At 35.3% G+C, this 23,852-nt stretch overlaps 1 long non-coding RNA gene across 1 annotated transcript in view; it reads right to left on the minus strand.

Annotated features, from left to right (window-relative positions):
• LOC106149185 overlaps nt 1-1,785 on the minus strand; it is an 82,443-nt gene extending 80,658 nt beyond the window's left edge. Inside the window, exon 1 of the long non-coding RNA XR_001235181.1 lies at nt 1,546-1,785. This is a non-coding gene — a long non-coding RNA (uncharacterized LOC106149185). The remainder of the gene's footprint in view (nt 1-1,545) is intronic.
• Between the last annotated feature and the right edge of the window lie 22,067 nt (nt 1,786-23,852).

Consider the following 23,852-nt stretch of genomic DNA (forward strand, 5'->3'; position numbering starts at 1 on the left):
TTTGTAATTCCAACACTTTGGAGGCTCAGGCAGAAGGATCATCTTGAGTTTGAGGCCTGCTTGGGCTACCTAGTGAGTTCAAGGCCAACCTGAATTGCATAATCATCCTGTCTCAAAAAATATGCATTTTTCTTCACCAAAATCAGCTGTGGTTTTTTTCCTAGAGAACAATTTTGAAAATAGCATTTTATTATTTCTTTGGTTCAACATATCTGCTTATATTGGTCCAAAATTACCCTGAAGGGGTCCTGGGGATTTAGCTCAGCGGCAAAAGCACCTGCCTGGCAAGCGCAAGGTCATGAGCTCGGTTCCCCATACCGGAGAAAAACCACACACACACACACACAAAAAAAAAAAAAAAATTACACTGAAGGTTACCTCTTATTACAGTGCTTCTAAGTAATAAGCATCTGTTGGATACTTACAACCTGCCAGTTACTGTGTTCAGTGCCAAAATATGCATAGTACATACCGTACATAATTTATATGCTATACTTTTATATAACGGGCAGCACAGTAAAATTTCCCCACAAATACATGAGTAATGTATTGTGCTAGGATGTTACAGTGACTATGATATCGCTAGGTGATGGGAACGTCTCAGCTCCATAATCTATGGGAAACCCACAGTATATGCTATCCATCATTGACTGAAATGTTCTTATGCAATGCTTGAGTACTTGACTGCAGTTTTCTTTCCTAATATTTATTTTGACTCATTACTCTCATGCCCCTCCCAGACCCCTGCATACCCAAGAAGAGACCATACATGCTGGTATCTTCTAGTCACTCTTCACCTATTACTTCCCTTTTCTTCATTAAGCACTATCCACATTTATCATTACTTATGTAGTCTGCTAAAGCTTAGTCTTTGTGTACTTTTATTCTTTGCTACACTTCCAACATTAAAAAAACCCTTGCCCTTTAGTAGCTGCTAACTAAATGTTTTTTAAATTATATACATGAGGGAATTTCTTAAGAGAAGCAGCCTTAGTCATCTTTGTACAAGAAGTATTCCAAATATTAGAATTATGGAAAGTTTTAAACTATGCATGATTTTTAAAAGATGAGATATTTATTTGAAGTTAGTTTGTATTCATGCTATGTGTCTTAAGAAACTAAAATGAATTTAGTCACAAGGCTTTGTGTAGCCTTTTACGACACCATATTTCAACTACAAATGATTAGTAAATTGGCATGAATAATTAGCAGTGTAGCTTGTCACCTAGTTATTTTGGAAATGCTTTATTCTTTGAAGAATGACACAGAAAGAGTTTTTGCATCTCTCTCACATTCATTACCAAGTGCAATGAATTGCAAATAGTAAGTATTCACTAATGCTTTTAGCAGTAAATTGCCTTAAAACCTTTCCTTCTTTTATCTAAACTATGAAGCTTTGACTCTTGAATATCATAAATGGTGAAAGCTTACAGAATTTGAGCGATGCCAAGAATGTATATCTCCAATCAAGTTTTAGAACACGCCATACTGTCCAGAGTATTAATTCCTCCAACTTCCGACGCTAGCAATTAAAATCTCACAAACCTGGAAATGTAGCCTTGCGAAAGTTGCCACCTGACTCCTCCCTTTCTCACCGGAGGTCTTCCCACGGCTGATTCCTTGCCTCGAGAGCAGCCACTATGGCCAATCACTGCGGCCAGAGCAGTTATTCTTCCCCTCCCAGGAGATTGCTGGCTCCTTGAATCCTTCAGCTTTCCTTAAGCATATTTGCAAAGAAAAAAGGTATTGAGATTCATCTTTTCTCTCTGATTGTTGCCCTGTACAGCGCGGGCTTTAGTAACATTATCTGCTTTTCCTTTCACTTTCTGAAACTGTATAGATTGGTAGAAACGAGCTTACAAGTATATGTAAGCTTTTGTGCTTTCTGTGAAAATACAGTGAAGAAAATGATAAAGATGATCATTTTTTATTTTCCCTTTTTTATCCAACCATTGCTTTCCCATGAATTTGGCATTATAGGGCAGCATTTAAAATACTTGTCTCAAACAGCATTTGGATTAGAATCGTCAATAACAACACTGGAGATTCGGAAGGAAGCTTGAAAAGGGGAGGAGTTCATCCTCATAGCCCCATGGGGAGAGGACAGGTGAAAAACACTGAAGTCTTCTAGAGAAGGTTTCCCATAATGCTTTCCATAGTGAAGATAATTTATTTTAAACTTCTACTTTTACTAACCTTATCTTCTTTTTCCTTTCTTATCTAAAATTCTCCAAGTTTAAAATACTTGTCTCAAACAAATATAAAATACAATAGCTAAGCCTTTATTGGAAACAGGAAGAAAGCTTTGATCTTTCCCTTAGATGAACTCTAAAGTACAACTTTTCAGAAGTTATGGATTCTAAACTGCATGTCTTTCCTAGTTAAGATTTAAGCTATAACTCTGAGAAAAACAAAATGCAAGTGGATGCCAGGCAATAGGATAGCCAACAGGTGCCAGGCTTATAAGAAAACAAGCTGAGTTAGAATATTGTGCTAGTCAACTTTCTATTACTGTAACAAAATAGCTGAAATAATCAATTTTTGAAAAGGAAAGGTTTATTTTCTCTCACAGCTTATGAGATTTCAGTTCATGGTTAGTAGCCCCATTGTTCGGGGGCCTGTGATGTCATGGCAGGAACATGTAGTAAAGGAAATGGTTCACTTCGTGGCCAAATATGAAAGAGAAATAGTATACAGCTAGAGTCCCACTACCTCCTTTAAAGGCATGCCCCAATGACCTAGGTCCTCTTCCTGGGCCTCCCAATAATGCCTCCCCACTGTAGTACTACCTCTCAATAGTGCCAAGGGCTGGCAACCAATCCTTTAACACATGGACTTCGGAGGCCTTTAACATCCACACTATAGCAAATGTGGAGAGTAGAAAACATGAAAGTGGCTCATAGTGGGTTTTGGAGTCACCTGTCTTAAAATTTAAATTTAAGATTAGTGGTCATAATAGATTTTTCAGAAGAAAAGCTTAGAGAAAATTTATAATTGACCCATGACAACATGGAGTAGTTGAGGTTAGACAGAAGCAAGTGGTAATAAACTAACAAATTAATTTCCCCTCTCATCTTAAGAAAATATAAATTCTCCAAGAGAACCCAACTAAAACTTCTGAAGCAGGGACGTAAGTACAAAGTCAACCCTTAGGAATTTCATGCTAGTTTAAATCTACTCTGTGACTTAAGTAAATTAATTAACCCTCCTATATCTGTTTTCCTGATCTGCAAGTGGGAGGTAGTAAATGTAGCAACACTACAAGGTTAGTTGGATAGTAAGAGATAATATATACCTTGACACAGGGCAATTATACAATTAATATTAGCTCTTTTGTTGATATAATATCATCCAATAGATTATAAAAACTTGGCTGGAATTGTGTTTAACTGACAAAGTTTGAGGGGGGGAAGGGTACGCCCAAATTATTTTAATTTAGAGTTAAATGTCATTTTGTATACACTTAAGCCTGCAAAGGACACAACCTTACCTGAATTTTATGTTCTTTAAAGACTCTGTTACTATAAAAAGACATCCCTTAAAATTCTACCAAATTATACATTTAGGACTCTTTAGAACAGTGTGTTTATTTTTAATTTGAAGGTGCCCTTGGGTGTTCCCATATTCACAGTCAAAACTAAAGACCTCAAAAGTGTTCAAGCCTTGATTGGCTGGTTCAGTGTTGGAATGTAATTTGCATCCCCTACCTTCCTGAGCTCCCCTGAACTGGAACTCAGAAACATTTCCCTGTGAAAGTAGCTCTGAGAAGCAGCTATTCATTTATTCATTTACTCAGGTCCAAATGCTAAGCAGACATCCACAAAGGCAGCTAATTCTCCCCACTGGGTTAAGGAAGCTTCTTTTGTTGGCACAAACACATTCCCCGAGGTTATATCTACCGTATTAATTCTGTATGGCTTGACATAAAATCCCCTGGTTCTCCTTCAGTAACTGAAGACCCTGTATGAAGTCTCCTTGGCTTTACAAATCCATGAATTCTGAATAAAATGAGTAAGCAGAATACACAAGAAAACAAAATTCAAACAAATCGTGTTTCCTGGGTGCTTGAATCCTTTTAATTTGAATGCAAAGCACTGTACAGTTATTCTATGCTATTGTGCCTTTTATTTAAGCCATTCTTCTTCCTTAGAATTTATTGTCTTAGCATTTCTCTATAATTCACTATGGAGAAATTCAAGACACTTAACAAATAGGCCCAAATTTCAAAGAATTAATGATCTCAATAGAACAATATGAAAAAGGAGTTTACAATAAGTACGCTCACGTGTTTCAAATATAGAAGAATAAAGTAAAAAATGAAATTCTGAAATAAGTATTAAAAAGTCAAGTAAGAGTACAGTCATTAAGAATTTTTTAAATTTTTGCAAATAGATGACATGAAAGACAAGTCATACTTGAAAATGAATTAGAAAATAAAAAAGAACATCTCTGAAGGGTCATGGAGAAAGATAAAAGTGATGAGGGACATAAAAAAAGCTAGAAATTCTCATATTTGCCTCACAGAACTTCCAAAGATGTGAACAAAGTGTAGATAAACAATATTCTAAAGTATAATGGTAGAGAAACTCAAGAAATAGAAGGTATAGATCCTTAAGTTGCAAATATTCACAAGGGTCCAAATAGAATAAATAGGAATATGAGGAGGAAAGGTATAAATAAGGCACAAAATAATGTGTCAGAAATCAGTGAGTGATATGATTCAGAAAGTCATTTTGGGTCAGATTACAGAGGCTCTGGAAACCAGACCAAGGAGTTTCAACTTTATCTTGTAGTACAGTATAGTTGTTTGTTGCTGCTGTTGTTGTTTTCTAATGCATTTTAAAAATTCCATTCCATGCTTATCATGGTAGTATCTCCCTTTAAAGATCATTTTTCTTATTTTAAAGAGAAAAAATTAACATAATAAAACAGAGTTTCAAAACAGGTTTAGTAGAAGAATTACAATAATACATTGTGTATCATTGTCTTCATAGTAGTTATTTGAAGTACAAGATATAGGCATGATATCTTGTCCAAACAATATTAACGCAAACCTTTCTTTTTCATGAACTAAGACAAACTAGTCTTGTAACTATCTTAACTGTCTTGTGTATAAATATATTTTTCTTTTTCCTTTCCTTCTTTTCCCCTTTCTCCCATCACAGTTTGTCTTTCCATTTGAACAGTTTCTTCCTAGTTCATATGATCTATTGTACATTTTGGATCTTATTAACTTGTTCAGTTTCTCATACTAGTGAGACAATACGAAGTTTATACATATGGGTCTGGTTTGTTTTACTTATGAGTATGCATGTATTTACCTTTAAAAATATTTTTACCCAAATATTTTTCTATATCATTTCTATATTTCATATTTTATATTTTTATTCATAAATATATCTTCTCCAGTATTCTAAAATGTTACTTTGAAATATTGTATTTACAAAGGCTAGAAGTGCAAAAATAAAATCATGTAAACAAAACTTGAACAAACCTTTTCAGATGAATCAAGTGGATAAAAATCTCTTATTTTAACCATCCCCAGAAAGTGACATTCATTCATGTTCTTACTGAGCAAAATTGAAGGTCAAGATCAGTGCCAAGCTCTGCGGATAAAAGGTTGATGGGCCAGTCCCTTTCTTCAAAGTGCTTGCTCACCATCCAGTGTGGAGACAACCCTCAGCTTCAATTAATACAGTAATGTGGGCTATGGGCTATGCGAGAGGCATGTATTTTTCACTAGGGAGTCCCAGAGGACTCCTAGGAGAACTAATGGAGGTCAAGGCATCTTCTAAGATCAGGTTGTGCCAAAGCTACAGCTGAGAGATTGAGTTCACCAAGCAGAAGACACTCTGGACTCCTGGGACACTGCAAGGGGAAACTGTTAGGGCTGAGTCACACAGCAGATGAGGGCCTCCTGAAAATGAGGTGAGAGAGAGAAGGAAATGCCAGATCATGAAGTGCTAACTGTCATTCTTTAAAGTTTAACTTTATACACTTGATGATAGGAAGTCAATATATACCCTGCCAAAGTCAATGCCAGAATTGGATTTGTGTCTGAGAATGATTACTTTGGGGGCAGTGTGAGGTGTGGCTTAGAAGGGGACAACATAGAGGTAGGGAGACCGATGGGAAGAAATATAATAATCCAAGCAAGAAATGATGAAAGCTACAGCTAAGACTTTTTTACATTGATAATAATGAAGGAAACTGTTTGGTTTTATCTGTACTGTGCAACTTATTTTTCTTCCCTCAAATGAAATCTTGTGTGAAACCTTATAATATGACTATTACGGGGGGTGGTGAGATAGAAAAGGTGAGACCCTGTGCTCCACCTTGACCTTGCATCAAACGGCAGGTCCTTGGATCCCTCTGAGAAACACAGCTTGAAAACAACTGGACTACAGAAGTACATTTAAGATGTAGGATCAGTGCATCCACTCATTTTATTTTGCAAAACCATTCTGGTGTCTAATCATCTGTAGTGTCAAGCTGCTCTTTGCTATCTAAAATAAATCTCTGCAAGAGTTCTTAACAAGTCTTGGTTTATTTCTGTAGATGTTAAAAAATATTGCACTCAACAAATCAGTTCATTTGTGTCTAGCCTCTGCAACCACACATCAAAAGCCAGTGAAGTATAGTCTTGTGTAAACAGACTTTCTGACCCTCTTTCCTGAACCAATCTGGACTTGATGACTCTGGTTCCAGACTGCACACATAATGCGAACTGTTCACATCCCATCTAAGCTCATTTATGGTCTCTCCTCTGGGATAATCACCCCCGTACATGTTCTCAGTCTCTACCTACCCATAACTATTTGATGGTATTCAAATACACACAGCACATATTTTGAACTCCAGGCTTGTAGTTCTCCTAGGCATGTTTAATTAGGCTCTGCAGACACCAGTATGGGCCCAAGGGAACCTCGTCACTTTTTATACTACTCTTACTCCACTGTCAGCTTTCCTCACCAAGGTGCTCAGTACCTAAGGATCATTCTATGCCACTCCTTTCTAACCACCCCCATCAAACTGCCGCAGTCTTTGTGGCCTTTCTATGACCTTCAGACCATGCATGGCCTTCTGCCTCCTCTCCTGCCTTCTGCAGCATCTAGGCACCTGAACTTATTGTGGTAGAGACTGTGACACTCACCAGCCATTCCTTCTCTTTGCCCATTTTCCAGCCTCCTGGGCATAGATAAAATCATGCAATGATTTTCATTTTGCTCTTTAATTTGTACTTTGGGTTTCTCATGTAAGAGAAACCCCACAATATTTAATCTTGTCTGCCTGATTTATTTCACTTAATATTATGGTCCCAAGGTGCATTCATTTTCTTATAAATGACTCAAATTTACCCTTCTTTATAGCAGAGTAGTACTCCATTGTGCATAAATATCACACAGGGAATAGAGAAATAGATCTTTTACAAATGAGAAGGGCACCAAGAGATGAGAGTGGGGATGGAGGAAAGGGACATAAAAAGAATTAATATGTGTTATGAATGTATACCAACTTTCCAGCAGGAATGGAATTGTTATATACTGCAAATACATACTGAGAATTTTTTTTTAAGGAAATGGAAAACAACAATGAAAAATCATGTAATAAATTTTGACTGCAGTAAGAAATGGCATGTGTCACTGCCATCAAAAAGCACTGACAAACCTGTGCACAGTATTGCAGCTGTCTCTTCCTCAGTGGGACCGAAAAGGACATGTGTTCCAGATGGTACAGCTAAACTTTGGCAGAGCTTAATCCCTTGAGTGACCCGGTAGAACAGAGTGAGTTCCCTGCTGCCCTCTTTGAGACATATAAAAAGAATGAAAAATGATCTTTTGTTGTGCTAAGCTACAGAGATTTAGGCATTGTCATCACACCATAGACTAGCTTCTGCTGAATAACACCTTTATTAATTTCTCTCAGGATCTTCAGGACAGCCCACACTTTGGTCCTCTACAGAAATTTAGAAATGATTGTTTCCAAAATGAGTACTTTATCAGGTCACAAATACTTTACCCCCATGTCCCACACAAAACTGTTTGGTGGTCCCTCACATCACCAGAACTATTTATCCTGAAATCTCTTGGACGGCCTATAAAGGGCTTGTGATAGTCTACCACGGCTTGCCCACCTCATCTACAAATGGCCATCAGCACAACCCAAGACCTCTCCCCAAGTCCAACTCTCTGCCCATCCTCAGGTGAGCCTGTTTACTCACTTCAGAACCTAGAGAGGTGCTGAGGCTTACATGTGATAATCTCCGAGTCTTCATCCTTGTCTGTGCACAAACTCATGTCCCTTATACAGGACTGCAGAAGTCACCTTAGAATCTCCCCTTCCCTTCCCTTGCTTTCCCTTCCCCGCCCTCTTCTCTTTCCTTGTGATAAGAACGCTTAACATGAAGATCTACCTGCAACAAATTCTCAAGTGTGAAACACAGTACTATTGGCTATAGGTACAGTGTGGTATAGCAGATCTCTAGAGCTTATTCATTCTGCTTGACTAAAGCAGCATGCCTAATGATTAGTAATCCCCCAGCCCCTCCTCCCCCAATCTCCTGGCAATCACCATTTCACTCTTTGATTCTGTAAATTTTGCTACTTTAATACCTCAATGAAATGAAATCATGAAGTTCTTGCTTATCTCTGACCAACTTATTTCCCTAAGCATTTTTCTTTAAGGTTCATCCATGTTGTCTTATATCAGAGAACTTCTTTCTTTTCAAAGGCCAGATAATATTCCATTGTGTGTGAATATACCATGTGTCTTTATATATCATCCATCACTAGACATTTAAGTTGTTTATCTTGGATATTATGAATAGTGCTGCAGTAAGCATAGGCGTGCTAATATCTGTTTTGATTTAAATTGTTTTTATTATGTGCCTAGAAATAAGATTGATGAATCAGATGATACTTTTTTTTTTGGTTTTTCTCCGGTACCGGGAACCGAACTCATGACCTTGCTCTTGCCAGGCAGGCGCTTTGCTGGTGAGCTAAATCCCCAGCCCAAATCAGATGATACTTATGTTTTTAATTTTTTTAGTAATCTCAACATTATTTTCTATAATGCCCCATTATTTTGTATTTCCACCAACACTGTGTAAGGTTTCCACCTTCTTCACATCCTCACCAACACTTGTTGTCCTCTTTTTTTTTTTTTTTATAGTAGCCCCATCCTGACAGGTGTAAGGTGAAATCTCACCATAGTTTTGATTTTCATTTCCCTGATAACTGATGATGTTGAACATTTTTCATGTACCTATTGATTTCTGTTTGCCTTTTTCAGGAAAATGTCTATTTATATCCTTATACATTTTTAAATCAGTATTTTTTTTAGTTTTTTAAATGTATTTTAAAAATAAAAGAAGGAAAACATATTAACAAACACATACATTTACAAAATAGCATAAGAACAATATAAGCAATACTGAATTACAGACAAAGTGATAGGAAATTAACAATGATTGTTGTATTACATATTATATCTTCAAAGTGGTTTCTCAGGAAAACAAGTATAGACATGCAATACTGATCAAATAATTAATCATTAACTGTTCCTTTCAGTAAAGCAATAGAAGTCAGTAGTACAACTATGTTAGCTATCCTGTGTGCATGTGTGTGTGTGTGTGTGTGTGTGTGTGTGTGTATATATATATAATTTCTCCTTCTTTCTTTTCTCTTTTCCCTCATCCCAGTTGCTCTTTACTTTTGAGCAGTTTCCTTTCATTTCACCATGTTTATCATACCTCCCAGTTTTTATTCACTCTTTCAGGTTCTTACACTAGTGAGACAATACGTTGCTTACACATGCAGGTCTGGTTTATTTCATTTATGAGTATGGTCTGTAATTGTGACCATATACCTATAAAAGCCTCAAGTTTATCTTTCTTTATAGCTGAGTAATATTCCATTATATAAAAATACCACAATTTTTTTATCCCTTCCTCAGTGGATGGACATTTGGGTTGCTTCCACGATTTAGCATTTACAAATTGAGCTGCTATAAACATGACTGCACATATATCGTTGTGATATGATGTTTTCAGATCTTCTGGGAAAATACCCAGAAGGAGAATAGCTGAGTTAAATGCGACCTCTAGACCTAGTTTGCTGAGGAATCCCCAAACTGTACACCAGTATTTTTTTAGCATTGAGTTGTAGTGTTCTTTATTTATTTTGGAGATTAACCCCTTATGAATTTAGGTTGTCTATTCACACTGTTTTTTCCTTTGCCATACAGAAACTTTAATTTGATATAATATTGCTTATTTATTTTTGCTTTCATTGCCTGTGTTTTTTATGTTATCTCTATAAATCAGTGTCAAGACGAATGTCATGAAGCTATCCCCTATATTTTCTTTTGAGTTTTTTACAGTTTTGGGTGTATGTTTAGATCTTTAATTCACTTTGAGTTGATTGGAGTAAAATAAGGATCCAATTTCATACTTCCCACAAGGGATATCCAATTTTTCCAATGCCATTTCCTTATTCTGTTACAGATCAGTTTACTCCATATATTTGAATTTATTAAGGAGTTCTCAATTCTGTTCCATTAGTCTACATGTCCATAGTTATACCAGTACCATACTGTTTTGATTGCTGTTGCTTTGTGATTAAGTTGCTTTTAAACATTTTAATTGGCTTCCTTTTTTGTTTTTGTTTTTTATCACTTCTTTATGACAAAAACATTCAGAATTCCTTGTGGTCTTTTGAGATATACAGTGCAGTCACTATCTATAATTACCCTACTGTTCAAAAGCACACTAGAACTGGTTAACCCTATCTAACTATACCTTATCACCTATTGATCAACATTTCTTCCCTTCTCATATCAATATGTAATAAAACAAGCATTGTTAATTTCCTACCACTTTGTTTGTAACTCTGTATTGTCTGTACTGTTCTTTTGCTATTTTGTAAAAGGTTGTCTGTCTGTTAATGTTTTCCTCCTTTTATTTTTAAAATAATTTTTAAAAAAAGAAACATTTCTTCCCTTCTCCCCCTCTTTTCAGCTTCTGGTAACCGTTACTCTCCTCTCAATTTCTATGAGATCAACTTTATTAGATTTCAGGCATGAGTGAGGCAATATCAGTACTTGTCTCTTGTGCCTTGCTTATTTCACTTCACATGAGTTCTCATTCGATCCACGTTGTCACATATGACAAGATTTTGTCCTTTTTATTGGCTGACTAAAATTATGTGTACATGTACCATATTTTCTTTATCCATTCATCAGTTGATGGACACTTGGGTTCTTTTAATTTCTTGGCTGCTGTGTATACTGCTCCAGTGAACATGAGATAACAGATATCTCTTTGACATACTGATTGCATTTCCTTTAGGTATATACTCAAGAGGTGGATTACTGGATTAAATGATAATTCTATTTTAAGTTGTTTGAGAAATCTCCATACTGTTTTCCACAATGCACTATCAGTGTGCAAGCATTCTCTTCTCTCCATATTCTCACCAGCATTTGCCATCTTTTATCTTTTGAATAAGAGCCATTCTTATAGGAATGAGACGATACCTCATTATAGTTTTGGTTTGAGTTTCTCTGATGGTTAGTGGTGTTGAATATTTTCCCATTTAGAGCTATTGCCCATTTATTAATTGGGCTATTTGGATTTGTTGTTAAGTTTTAGAAGTTCCTTATATACATTGGATGTTAATCCCTTTTCAGATGCACTGTTTGCAAATTTCTTCCCTGTTCTGTAGTTTATCTCTTTACTTAGGTGATTGTTTTCTTTGTTTTGCAGCTTCTTAGTTTGATATAATCCATTGTTTGCCTTTGTTTCCTGTGCTTTTGCGGTCTTGTCCAAAAAACAGAAACAAAAACCCTCCCCATCCCAATGTATTAAAATGTTTATAATTTATTTTCCCATAATAGCCTTATTGTTTTTGCTCTTCCATGTAAGTCTTTAATCCATTTTGACTATTTTGTAGCTTGCAAGAGAGTTTCACATCTTTTGTCTACATAAATACTTCATTTTCCCAGCACTACTCATTGGAAAATTTTCCTTTCTCCAGTGTGTGTGCCTAGCACCTTTGTCAAAAATCAGTTGGCTGCAGATGTATTGGTTTATTTCTAGGCTTTTTATTCTGATTCATAGGTCTTATGTCTGTTTTTAATGCCAATACCATGCTGTTTTGATGAATATAGTATATATTGAAGTCAAGTAGTACCTCCTGCTTTGTCCTTTTTTCTCCAGATTGCTTTGGCTATTAGGATTTGTCTTGTTTTGTTTTTATGTTTTCTTGAAAATTCCAAGATTGCTTTTCTACGTAAAATGTCATTGTCATTTTATAAGAATTGAATTGACTCTGTAGATACCTTTGGATAATTTCAACATTTTAATATTTATTCTTCTAATCCAGGCACAATAACACTGTATTTCATTCCACTTTTTTGTGTGTGTCTTCAATTTCTTTCATTATTATTGCATAGTTTTCATAGTAGAGATCTTTTATCTCTTTGTTTAAATTTACTAGTAGGTATTACAATATTTTTGTAGCTATTACAAACAGTTTCTTGATTTCTATTTTAGATCATTTGCTATTGGTTTATAGAATGCTACTGATTTTATATGTACATTTTGAAAACTGAAGATGTATTGAATTTATTAATTACAATATTTCTGTGGAGTCTTAGGGTTTTCTGTATATAATAAATATCTGCAAACAATGCCAATTCGACCTGTTTGCCAATTGGCATGCCCTTTTTTTTGCCTGACTCTTCGTGTAAGAACTTCAGCATTCTAATAACAAAAGGGGGCTGGGGATTTAGCTCAGCAGCAAAAGCGCCTGCCTGGCATGCGCAAGGTCGTGAGTTCGGTTCCCGGTACCGGAGAAAAACCAAAAAAAAAAAAAAAAAGAACTTCAGCATTCTGTTTAATGAAGGTTAAGAAAGTGGGCATCCTTGCCTTATTTGAGATCTTAGAAGGCTTTCAGTTTTTCTCTATTCCGTATAAGGTTAGTAGTTAGCTTATGACCTTTATTATGCTGAGATATGTTCATTTTTTTTCCTAATGTGTTCAACATTCCTATCATGAAGGGATGTTGAAATTCATCAAATGCCTTTTCTGCATCTATTGAGATGATCACATAATTTTTTTCTTCATTTTGTTGATGCAATATTTCATATTTATTGATTTGCATATGTTGAACTTTTTATTCTTGGGATGAATCTCACTTGATCATAGTGAAAAATCTTTTTAATATGCTATTGTATTTGATTTGCTAGCATTTTGTTGAAGATTTTGGCATCTACATCCATCAAGAATATTAGCCTTTCGACAGTTTTATTTACTTGTTTTATCTTTTTCTGACCTTATTATCAGGGTAGTATTGGCCTTGTAGACTTCTTAGAGCAATTCTCACCTCTTGAGTTTTCTAAAATAACTGAAGAATTGCTATTAGTTCTTTGATGTTTGCTAGAACTCAGGAGTGAAGCCATATCTGGTCCTGGGCTTTCCTTTGACAAGATACTTGCTATTATTTATTTAATCTCATTATTTGTTATTGATCTGTTCAGGTTTTCAATTTCTTCATTATCCAATTTTGGTAAAGAATATGTATCCAGAAAGTTATCTGTTTCTTTTAGGTTATCAAATTAGTCAGCATATAGTTGTTCATAATAATGGCTAATGTTCCTTTTTATTTCTGTGGTGTCAAGTCAATTATCACTGCTTTGGTATCTGATTTTATTTATGTAAGTCTTGTCTCACCTTTCTTAGCAACTAACAATGGCCATAGATGTGTCAATTTTGTTTATCTTTTTAAAGACCCAGATCTTTGCTTCATTAATCTTTTGTATCTTTTTAAAGTCTCTATTTCTTTTATTTTATCCTATGATCTTTATCATTTTTTTCTTTCTACTAATTTTGGGTTTGGCTTGTTTGTTGCTCTAGTTCCTTGAGATGCAGTGATAGGTAATTTTGAAATGGTTCTGTTTTAGATATAGGTGCTAACGGCTATAACTTCCCCCAAGAATTGCTTTTGCTATATTCCGTAGATTTCTTCATGCTATGTCTCCATTTTCATTTGTCTCAGAATGTTTCAATTTTCTTTCACGATTCCTTTCTTTATGCACTGGTTGTTCAAGAGTGCATTGTTTAATTTCCATGTATCTGTGTAGCTTCCAAAGTTGTTCTTGTTATGGATTTCTGGTTTAATTGCATCATTGTTGATATTCTTTCACTTTTTAAAAAACTGTTGAAATTTGTTTTGTGGCCTAGCATGTGATCTATCCTGGACAATGTTCAATGTGCTGACAGGAAGAATGTGTATTCTGCAGCTGTTAGATAAAATGTTAATGTAGGTCCATTTAGTCTAGGTTGAAATTCAACCTGCTCTTTGTTGTTATCGCTGTTGTTAATGACTTCTGCATGTCTAATGCTCAAGTGGAGCAGTAAAGTCCCTTACAGTATAATAATATTGAAGTCTGTCTCTCTCTTTACATTTATTAATAGTTGCTTTATTTATTTGGGTAAAAATACAAAATGTTTTGAAATCAGGAAGTGTGATGCCCCCAGCTTCATTATTTTCTCTCAAGATTTGTGGTTCTGCATGAATCTTATAGTTTTTTTCTGTTTCTGTAAAAGAAAATTGGAGTTCTCTTAGATATTATATTGAATCTATAGAACACTTTGGACATTTCTAGGTACTTTCTTTCTGTAAATACCATTCCTAACTTCATTAGGCAGAGGTTTCCCCACCTTGCACCAAGCCCTTACTATGTCCTGTACTGAACTCTCTGCTATAGCACCTAGAAGCATAGTTCCTTTTTTCCTTTTCTCTTGGCCCTTCATCTGTACTCCTCTGTCTTTTGGCTTAGTCCATCCTTACCAATCATTACCATTACGTTAAATGCATCACAATAAATGGCACAAAAACATCCAACCAAAAAATGAGCTAAACCCAAAAGCCAACACTATAGTTCTACTAAATGTATATAACAAAATAATGCAACAAGTTTTTCCCTTCCATATCAACTCAATTTGTTGAAATTAGGAAGCGTACTCTGGTAGATAACACATGATAACTCCATACACATTTTGATACTGAGTTCATTTCTTTTTAATGATGAGCATAATTATATAGAAAGAAAGAAACTGAAAGAAGAAGAAATAAAACTCTAATTTCATCAGATTGTAATTTGCTATGAATGTGCATGAAAAGCCTAAGCAACTTCCATTACTTATATCCAAAATTAATATATTTAGAGTTCTCATAACAATGTAATATTGAGTATTATTTGCTTTAACTTGAGTTCTTTCTCTTTTGGGTCATTATTATTATCTTTTTAAAAGAATTACTTTAATAAAATAAATTAATTTCATATCTTGATCTATCATAAAAATATTTTATGTTTTTTAATTAATCCACATAGAAAGCATGTTGTAAAAATTGTACTAAACTGACTAATTTTTATCAATCAGTTATGGGCATATAGCAAAGAAATTAATTCATCTCTGCTTTAATTTTCTGAGCAGGTATTTCCAGGAAACTCTTATCTAGAGATCCTTAAGAAATCATTTGCTTTCAGCTACAGAATGAGAAAGTCTGAAACTAAATGACTCTATGACTTGTAAAAAGTTTAAGGACTCCAAGAGCTAAGATTTAAAAAAATTCTTTATGTTGTTTGACTGCAGAGCAAAATTTACAAAAACTAAAAGCAGAGACAAAGGAACTATTTAGAAATTAAAAGTAGTTGATGGCCATTAATCAGTCAAAGAACTCTCTGACACAGTGTTAAGACTACTTACAATTAAATCACATGAAAATGTGTGAGAAGTTCTAAATTTGGAAGAGTTTCTCCTCCTGGGGTCGATACTAGGCTCAAATGTTAGTGTTTATCTCACTTTCCACATCTATAATGTGATGTTTTTCTATTTTTGAAATGCACATTCGTTCATTAAGCAGCAATTTATTGATCATTTGTATGGTACAAAGCATTATATGAATTTTCTCAGCTCAAATAATATCTGATTTGGTTCTAATGTGAAATGTATAGGACTTCATAAAACATACTATAAAAATGTTCAATTCTTAAACAATATAAGATCTTGCAATAGAAATGCCAGTGAGAGAACAGTGATGTTCACTGATTCCATCTGCTGGTGCTACGTAATATTCTCCTCTGCACTTCATCTGTTTCACTGCAATTTACAAACCTTTGCGTCAGCTTGCACAATTTTGGCGAGGATTTGATTTGGCAGCTTCGTGCACATCCTTTTCAGCCCTTGAAAATGCTGTATAACACTGTATAGCTAAGATATATATAGCCTGCTTTCTTGCCCATATGAAAGACAAGTACAGATGTAAGTAAGTTTGAAGGAGACGGAAGGGAAGGGCGGCTGGCATTAGAAAGAGCATACGCACAGGTTTCCTCTCTTGTCCTGAAGGCCAAGCACATAAAAGAGCCTTGGGCAGGGTGGGTGCCAGCTGCCTGGCACCAGTTGGACTGTGGAGTCAGAGGCCTCTCCGCAGACCCGCATCCTCTCTAATCCCAGAGCTCATTATGGAGTCTGCTCACTTGGCCTTCCTTATGCTGTTTTCCTCATTCTGGTGCAGAGGAAACCAACACTAAAAACGCTTTCTGCATATCACATTAACTTTATTTCATCCTAATTCACACAGAGGAAAATGGAATGTGGTCTGATTCTCTGCTTTGTTTTCATTAAATTCTATTCTCTGTCAGGTTAACCCCAGGAAGGGTCATAATAGGTGTATGTATGCTGCATCAGGTTGTTCTGTACCTTGTCACCTTCATTTCCTTTTTGAGTCATGCTTTGCTGGTTTCATTTCAAACTATGAAATAAATTGCTCCCCAGAGTATATGACATCATGCATTTTTAATGGATGTGACACGGAAATTAAATGCTTTTAAACCCTTCTGAAACAGTAGTAAGATGGATCCGTTACCACACTGATTCCATTTTCAGCAAAACATTTAATTTAAAAATTTGTAGAACATGTCAGTAAGTGGCAGCCTTCCTCATGGCATTTGGAAAAGCCATCTTTCTGGGAAAAAATGTGTGGACAGTAATATGAGAAGCCCTCATCAATTTGATCATACTCCTGTTGTATATAATATCCTCACATTTGGTCTTAGAGGACAGAAAACTATCTTTTCCTTTCCTATCACTCAGTTATTTTGCTTAGGATCTAGGGTTGAATGACTGACTAAGAAATAGTGGATGAAATTGTTTTTGGTGGTTTGTATGTTGGGTTTTTTCTGTTTGGTTGGTTTGTTTTTGGATTTTGTTTTTGTCTTTCAGAAAACAAAAATACACACTTGAGTGGTTGCCATGTCTCTGATCATTCTGGATAAAATGTCCTTTAGCTTCCTATCTAATCCTCTGCTGCTCCCATTCCCCTACCCAAAGTCAGTTTTGGTAAACTGGCTTATTTGCTGTTCCCTGTAAACATGCCAAAGACGTTCACACTGCAGAGCCTTTGTTGCTGCTCTTTGTCTGCGGTCCCCTTCTCTCCAATATATCTCTACCATGTTTCCTGGCTTCACTGAAGTACCCACTTAAGTATAATCTCAAAATTGTTGTTCTCAGTCACCTCACATTAACAGCTCACTCTTTCTATCCCTTTCTCTCCAATACTTGTTGCTACATAACACTGTATATATTTCTTTGTATATGTTAATTTTAAGAGAAGAAGGACTTGTCTACTTGGTACAATTGCATATCCTTGGTGAGCATAACAGTACCTGTCAATACACATTTGGAGAATGGATACACAAATTTAGTATTTGTTTGGTTAGCGAGATTTTAGTAGAGAGGTAGTACATGGCATAAAGAAAATTAATTTGGAGTGAAAACAGTTCAGTCCAAGCATTTACTATTTGAGGCCTTAGACAAAGTATTTGATTTCACTAAATCTCAATTTTTCTCTACATTAGAAGAAAAAATAGTCCCTTGGAAACACATAAAGAATGACAGCTTCAGGAAGGATCAAGACAGAAACAGACATGTTTTCCAGAACATAAAGCCTAGTTGGGGATGATGAATTCCAGGCTAAAGGGAGAGCGAGATTTCTAAAACTTTGCATCTTGCCCTCTGCTTCAGTACTGGGTATTGAACCCAGGGCCTTTGCACTTACGTACATCTTCAGGCCTTTTTTAAAAAAAAAAAATATTATTTTGAGATGAGTTATTACTAATTCACAAAATTGGCCAGGCTGAACTGGTATTTAATAATCTTCCTGCCTCAGCCTCCCAAAGTGTTGAGATTACAGGACCACCTCCATAAAACTCTATTTCTTCTTTATAATTTATAATCTATATGTCAATTACCTTCAAGGCAATTAATTATGATTATTATAGCAAATCAATTCAAACCAAAAATTAAAAATTAAAAATTGTGAAGACAGAAAATCACAAAGGATCTTTTATTTTACTTAGAAACAAACAAATGCAGGGCAAATTTTTTTGTGCTGCCTTCCTTGGATCCCTTCACTACCTTCCCCTACTCCATTCAGTGTAATTCTGGAGGGGATGCCAATCAAAGACTTCCCTTTTTCACTAAGGGAGGGTCATGTGACCCTAGCTGGCCAATTAGCATCATTTCATCTGGGGTTGATTTAGGCACTGGCAGATAAGTCAGTGCTGGTTGCTATGTTTTTCACCTCAAAGAAAGGACTGGCTTAAGTAAGAACCATGCCACTACAGAGAAAGAAGAATTGAAAGATAAGTAGAGATAAAGTCTTGAGGACATTTAAACATGTCTGTGGTCAGCTCTACATTTTCTGCCCAGACTTCTAAATTATGGGAGTCAATAAATTATTTTCTTTAAGAAAAATAGTTTGAGTTGCAAGAGGCCAAAGAAATACAGAAGGATATGGGAAAACTACAGAAAATAAGACAGGAATTTGTCCAAAATCACAGAAACAACAGGATGAAAAAATGTTGAATTAATTCCTGCATTTAATAAAAGAAAAGTCATTTTACTATCAATCCCTAGCCGAAGCCCTTATTTTCATCATGTTCTCACTCCCAGTCCCAGGCTGGGGTGCCCTGATAATAGCACAGAGCTGAAGAAATCCCAAGTTAACTGTTCAGTATGGAGCATTATAGTGATGGAGGTTCACCTAAACAGCAAATAGAGAGCTGTGTTCTCACCATCCAAACTGGACTAGTATATTTTCATACAAGATCATGAATATGTCTTAAAAATGGGCTCTGAAACTAATCCCCTGTGGATATATTTAAGGTGTTATATATACATGCATTATAGACTTTGTATATATTTCATACTAAAAATAGTTTTCTTTTTTAAAGAGAAAAAATACAAACAAACCAGACCCCACAGACACCAAAATCCACAGATGCTGAAGTCCCTTATACAAAATGGCGTAATATCTCTGTAGAACCTATGCATATACTCTAAGTTATCTCTCGATTACTTGTAGTATCCAATACAATCTAAATGACATGTAAACACTTGTTATGTAGCATTGTTTAGGGAATAATGATGAGGAAAAAGATTCTGCACACATTCAGTACAGATGCACACACAGAAAAAGGGCTCTGAAATACTAGTGCAAGTCCACTGAATTCAACAAGTACTCTGGTTACTCACAAGCAAATATTTGAAACCTGTTGTAGTCCTAAGAAAGAGACTGTTATTTTTACCACTGTAAATGTCTGTGTGTGATATGATTGTTTTCAGTTACAAAAGAGTATAGTACAAAGAACCCTGAGAGCCCCTGATACCCCTCCAGATATCCGTTAAATCAAATATATCTTTACAATAATTCTAAAATATTATCTGCCTTTTTACTTTCATTCTTTCACAGATATCAGTAGACACTTCTGGGAGTTTAGGCCCCTAAGGGAGATGTAATATCAGATTGGATGCACAAATAATATGAGAATCTAGCTGTCCACTCTTAAGCTAAATAAAGAGATGTGCAAAAAACTTCAAATCATGCAATTCTTAAAGTAATCTGTTTTCACAAGACATATGTTATCAATGTAAAATGGGCTCATTGCTGTGTAAAAATTAGTAGTATATATTTTAAAATTTTTCACAATTTTAATTACCAAAAAGAAAAAATTGATGGGTATATCCCACAAAAATAAAATGCCTGGGATTCTCAACAGTCTTTAAGAATGTAATGGGCTCTTGTAACTAAAAGGTTTCAGAATTACAGTAATAGATTAACTGTCTGAAAATATAATCAGGTAAAATTTGTAATAACTGAATATTGTACACATTTACTGTCAAATAAAACTATGTAATTTCTAAGTCTAAAAATTATTATGGTAATCCTCAGAAACAAATTTTTATTATAATTTTATGAAATGGGTATGTTACATAATTTTATACTGATTTTGAAGTGTCTATAAGGGAAAATATTGATTTGCTAGTTCCTTTTTCCTTTTGAACAATTTCTTCCCATTTCGCACTATCTATTGTACATTTTAGACCTTATTTACTCTTTCAGTTTCTCAAACTAGGGAGATAATACAATGCTTACACAAGCGAGTCTGATTTATTTCACTTTATGAGTATGGGCTCAAGTTGCATCCATTTACCTATAAAAGTCTCAAGTTTATCCTTCTTTATGGCAGAGTAGTATTCCACTATATAAAAATACCGCCTCTCTTTTTTTTTTTTTTTTTTAATCTATTCTTTGGTTGAAGGGCATTTGGGTTGTTTCCAAGATCTATCTGTTACAAACTGTGTTGCTATAAACATGGGTGCATATATATCCTGTGGTATGATGTTTTTAATTCTTCTGGGGAAAATACTCAGAAGGGGAATAGCTAGGTCAAATGGAACCTCTAATCCTAGTTTTTTGAGGAATCTCCACACTGATTTCCACAGTGGTTGTATCAGTCTACACTCCCACCAACAGTGAAGGAGGGTTTCTTATTCCCCCGTGGGCCTAACAACATTTGTTATTGGTTGATTTCTTGATGATAGCCATTCTTTCTGGGATGAAATGGAATCTCAGTGTTGTTTTAATTTGCATCTCTCAAATGACCAATGATGCTGAACATTTTCTCATATATTTATTTGCCATTTCCATTTCTTTATCTGAAAAGTGTGTATTCATCTCAGCTGCCCATTTTTGGACTGGGTCTTTGAATTTGTATGGTCTGATTTTTTTCAGTTCTTTATATGTTCTAGATAGAAGTCCTTTGTCTGAGGGGCAGTTGGCTAAAATTTTTTCCTACTCTGTGAGTTGTCTTTTCACTCTGCTCATGATTTCTTTTCATGTGCAAAGACTTTTTAATAAGATTAGATCCCAGTTGTTGATCATTTGAAACATTTCCCATGAAGTTTGAGTTTTGTTCATGGACTCTCTGGCTACACCTATGTCTTCAAGATTTCTACCTACTTTTTCTTCCAATAGATTTAGTGTTTCTGTTTTAATATTTAGATCTTTGATCCATTTTGACTTTAGCTTAATGCATGGTGATAGACATGGATCTAGTTTTAGTCTGTAGCATGTAGAGAGCCAGCCTTTCCAGTACCATTTATTAAAGAAGCTATCCTTCTTCCAGTGAACATGTTTGGCCCCTTTGTCAAGGATAAGGTGACTGAGTGTGTTTGTAGTTATGTCTGCATCTTCTAATCTGTTCCCCTGATCCTCAGGTCTGTTTTGTTTTTAACCAGTACCATGCTGATTTTATCACTGCAGCTTTGTAGTATAATTTCAAGTCAGGGGCAAACTTCTTATGCAAGCGTCCTGATAATGAATATTTTTAGCTTGGCGGGAGATGTAATTCCCAAGTCAATGCTCAGCTCTGCCATTAGACTAAAAGCTACAAGCAATGTGTAAACCAAAACCTGGCTGTGTTCCAGTAAAATTTGACTAATGAATATTGAAATTTGAATTTCATGCAATTAGCATGTACCATAAAATACTGTTATTTTTAATGGTGCAAGTATATAAAAATGGTTCTTAGATCTTAGGCAGTATAAAAGTAGACAATAAGTTGAATTTTTAATTTTCAAACAATTATTCCATGGAATAAACATTGAAAATTGTTTATTTAAAGGATACCAAACTCAAGTGCCCATTGATACCATGCATAGTACTGATGGTGACTTTACCTATATAAGAAAATAAATGTTAATCTGGTACATCTGCCTTTGGGCCACAATCAGAAGGACTTGGCCCCTGAAATTGACTTGTCACAGGATAAACAAATAACAAAGCATGTCTTTAGTCTACACAGGCCCTTTGGCACCAGTCTGCAAACATTGGTACATAATATATTGTAAGAAATGCCATCAGTTTCAAGATTCAATATACAAAATAAGATGATTTGAACATGCTACTTCTCATGATATAAAATGATCCTATACCATATACAGCATCCTCAGGAAATAGTCAGGGAAGGAACATAGAAAAGATGTTAGTAGAGAGAGTATAGCAATTGTGCACTTGCTTTTGATATTACAGAGCCAACTGAGATGATATTTCCCAAACTTTCATGCAAATAAATTATGGGATCTTGTTAAAATGCAGTTTCTGATTCAGTGAACCTGGAATGGGATCAAAAAGTCTGCATTTCTAACAAGCTCCAAATAATACCGGTGTCCTATGGGTTCGGCATTCAGGAAAGGATTTCTTGCATTGCACAAATTCAGTGAAATTAAACAACCTGCAGAATAGAACCTGTATGTTCACATGATACCCAGGTTGCTCATACATACATTCAAGTCTGAGATGTATTGCTATCAAACTAATTTCCATGACAAGTGTTGTCAACACACTGGCAAGTCAGTCCAGCTATATTAACTAATTCTCTATCAATAGAGAAATATAATGAGTGTCTTTGAATAAATAAGGAAAGAAGGGAAGAACAGAATTCTTCTACGGCATGGTATGTGGACACTGTTTCACACTGGACAGGCTAGAGATTACTCACTCAGAAGGTAACTATCTTCTAACATCTATCCATAAGCATATACTGAAATCCAGAAAACAAGATGGAATATAGAGCAAGAGCTCAAAAGTCAGCTACAAACAAAAAATTTTTGATATGAGGGACTGTCAAAAAGAACTACATAGGGGCTGGGGATTTAGCTCAGCAGCACAGTGCCTGCCTGGCAAGTGCAAGGTTGTGAGTTCGATTCCCAGTAAAAAAAAAAAAAAAAAAAAAAAAAAAAAAAAAAAAAGAACTACATAATAGAGCCACAAAACATGATTTCAAGAATGTTAAGTTTCAGAGAAATTATTCTCATGAAAACTGGTAGTACCTCATCAGTGAGTAATCAGTGAAGCCACAACTTACACCTACAGCACGTCCTGTGGAGAGCTGACATGAGGTGATAACTCTCCCAGCCTAAGATTATACAATAGAAAACCACATCCAGACATTATGCATGCACATGTACATAAAAGAGAAACTATTCATGATTACTTGATAAATGTATGTTGAATAATCTCAAGAATAATCAGACTTGTGAATAAATTTGCAATAGAAGAATTTTAATTTCTATGATAATTTTCTCAGTTTTAAGGCTAACAACTGCAAAATTCCTCAACCTTAGCAATGCTATGTTTTGGCAATTTGATTTGCGATAGACTTGAGGAATTAGGGAGGATATTATGTTTGTGATCCAAGTACTAAAGATCAGTAAGAAATATTTGGGACACAACACTAAAAGCATGCTTTTGTTGATAGCAATATTGAAAGTTTGAGAATGGAGCCTAGAAGATTGAGCTCTTGAGAGTGGTATGTACTTAAATCAAAAAGTAGCACAAATCTATCTGGCTCTGAGCCTACCTTGACAGCGTGATGCCTTTCAAGGGCTCTTGAACCCTGGAGAGTACTTCCTGGCACTACGTGAAGGAAGAGACCTGGTACAT

The sequence above is a fragment of the Chinchilla lanigera genome, unplaced genomic scaffold (genome assembly GCF_000276665.1).
Source record: "Chinchilla lanigera isolate Chin_1 unplaced genomic scaffold, ChiLan1.0 scaffold00038, whole genome shotgun sequence".
In the NCBI taxonomy this organism is placed as follows: domain Eukaryota; kingdom Metazoa; phylum Chordata; class Mammalia; order Rodentia; family Chinchillidae; genus Chinchilla; species Chinchilla lanigera.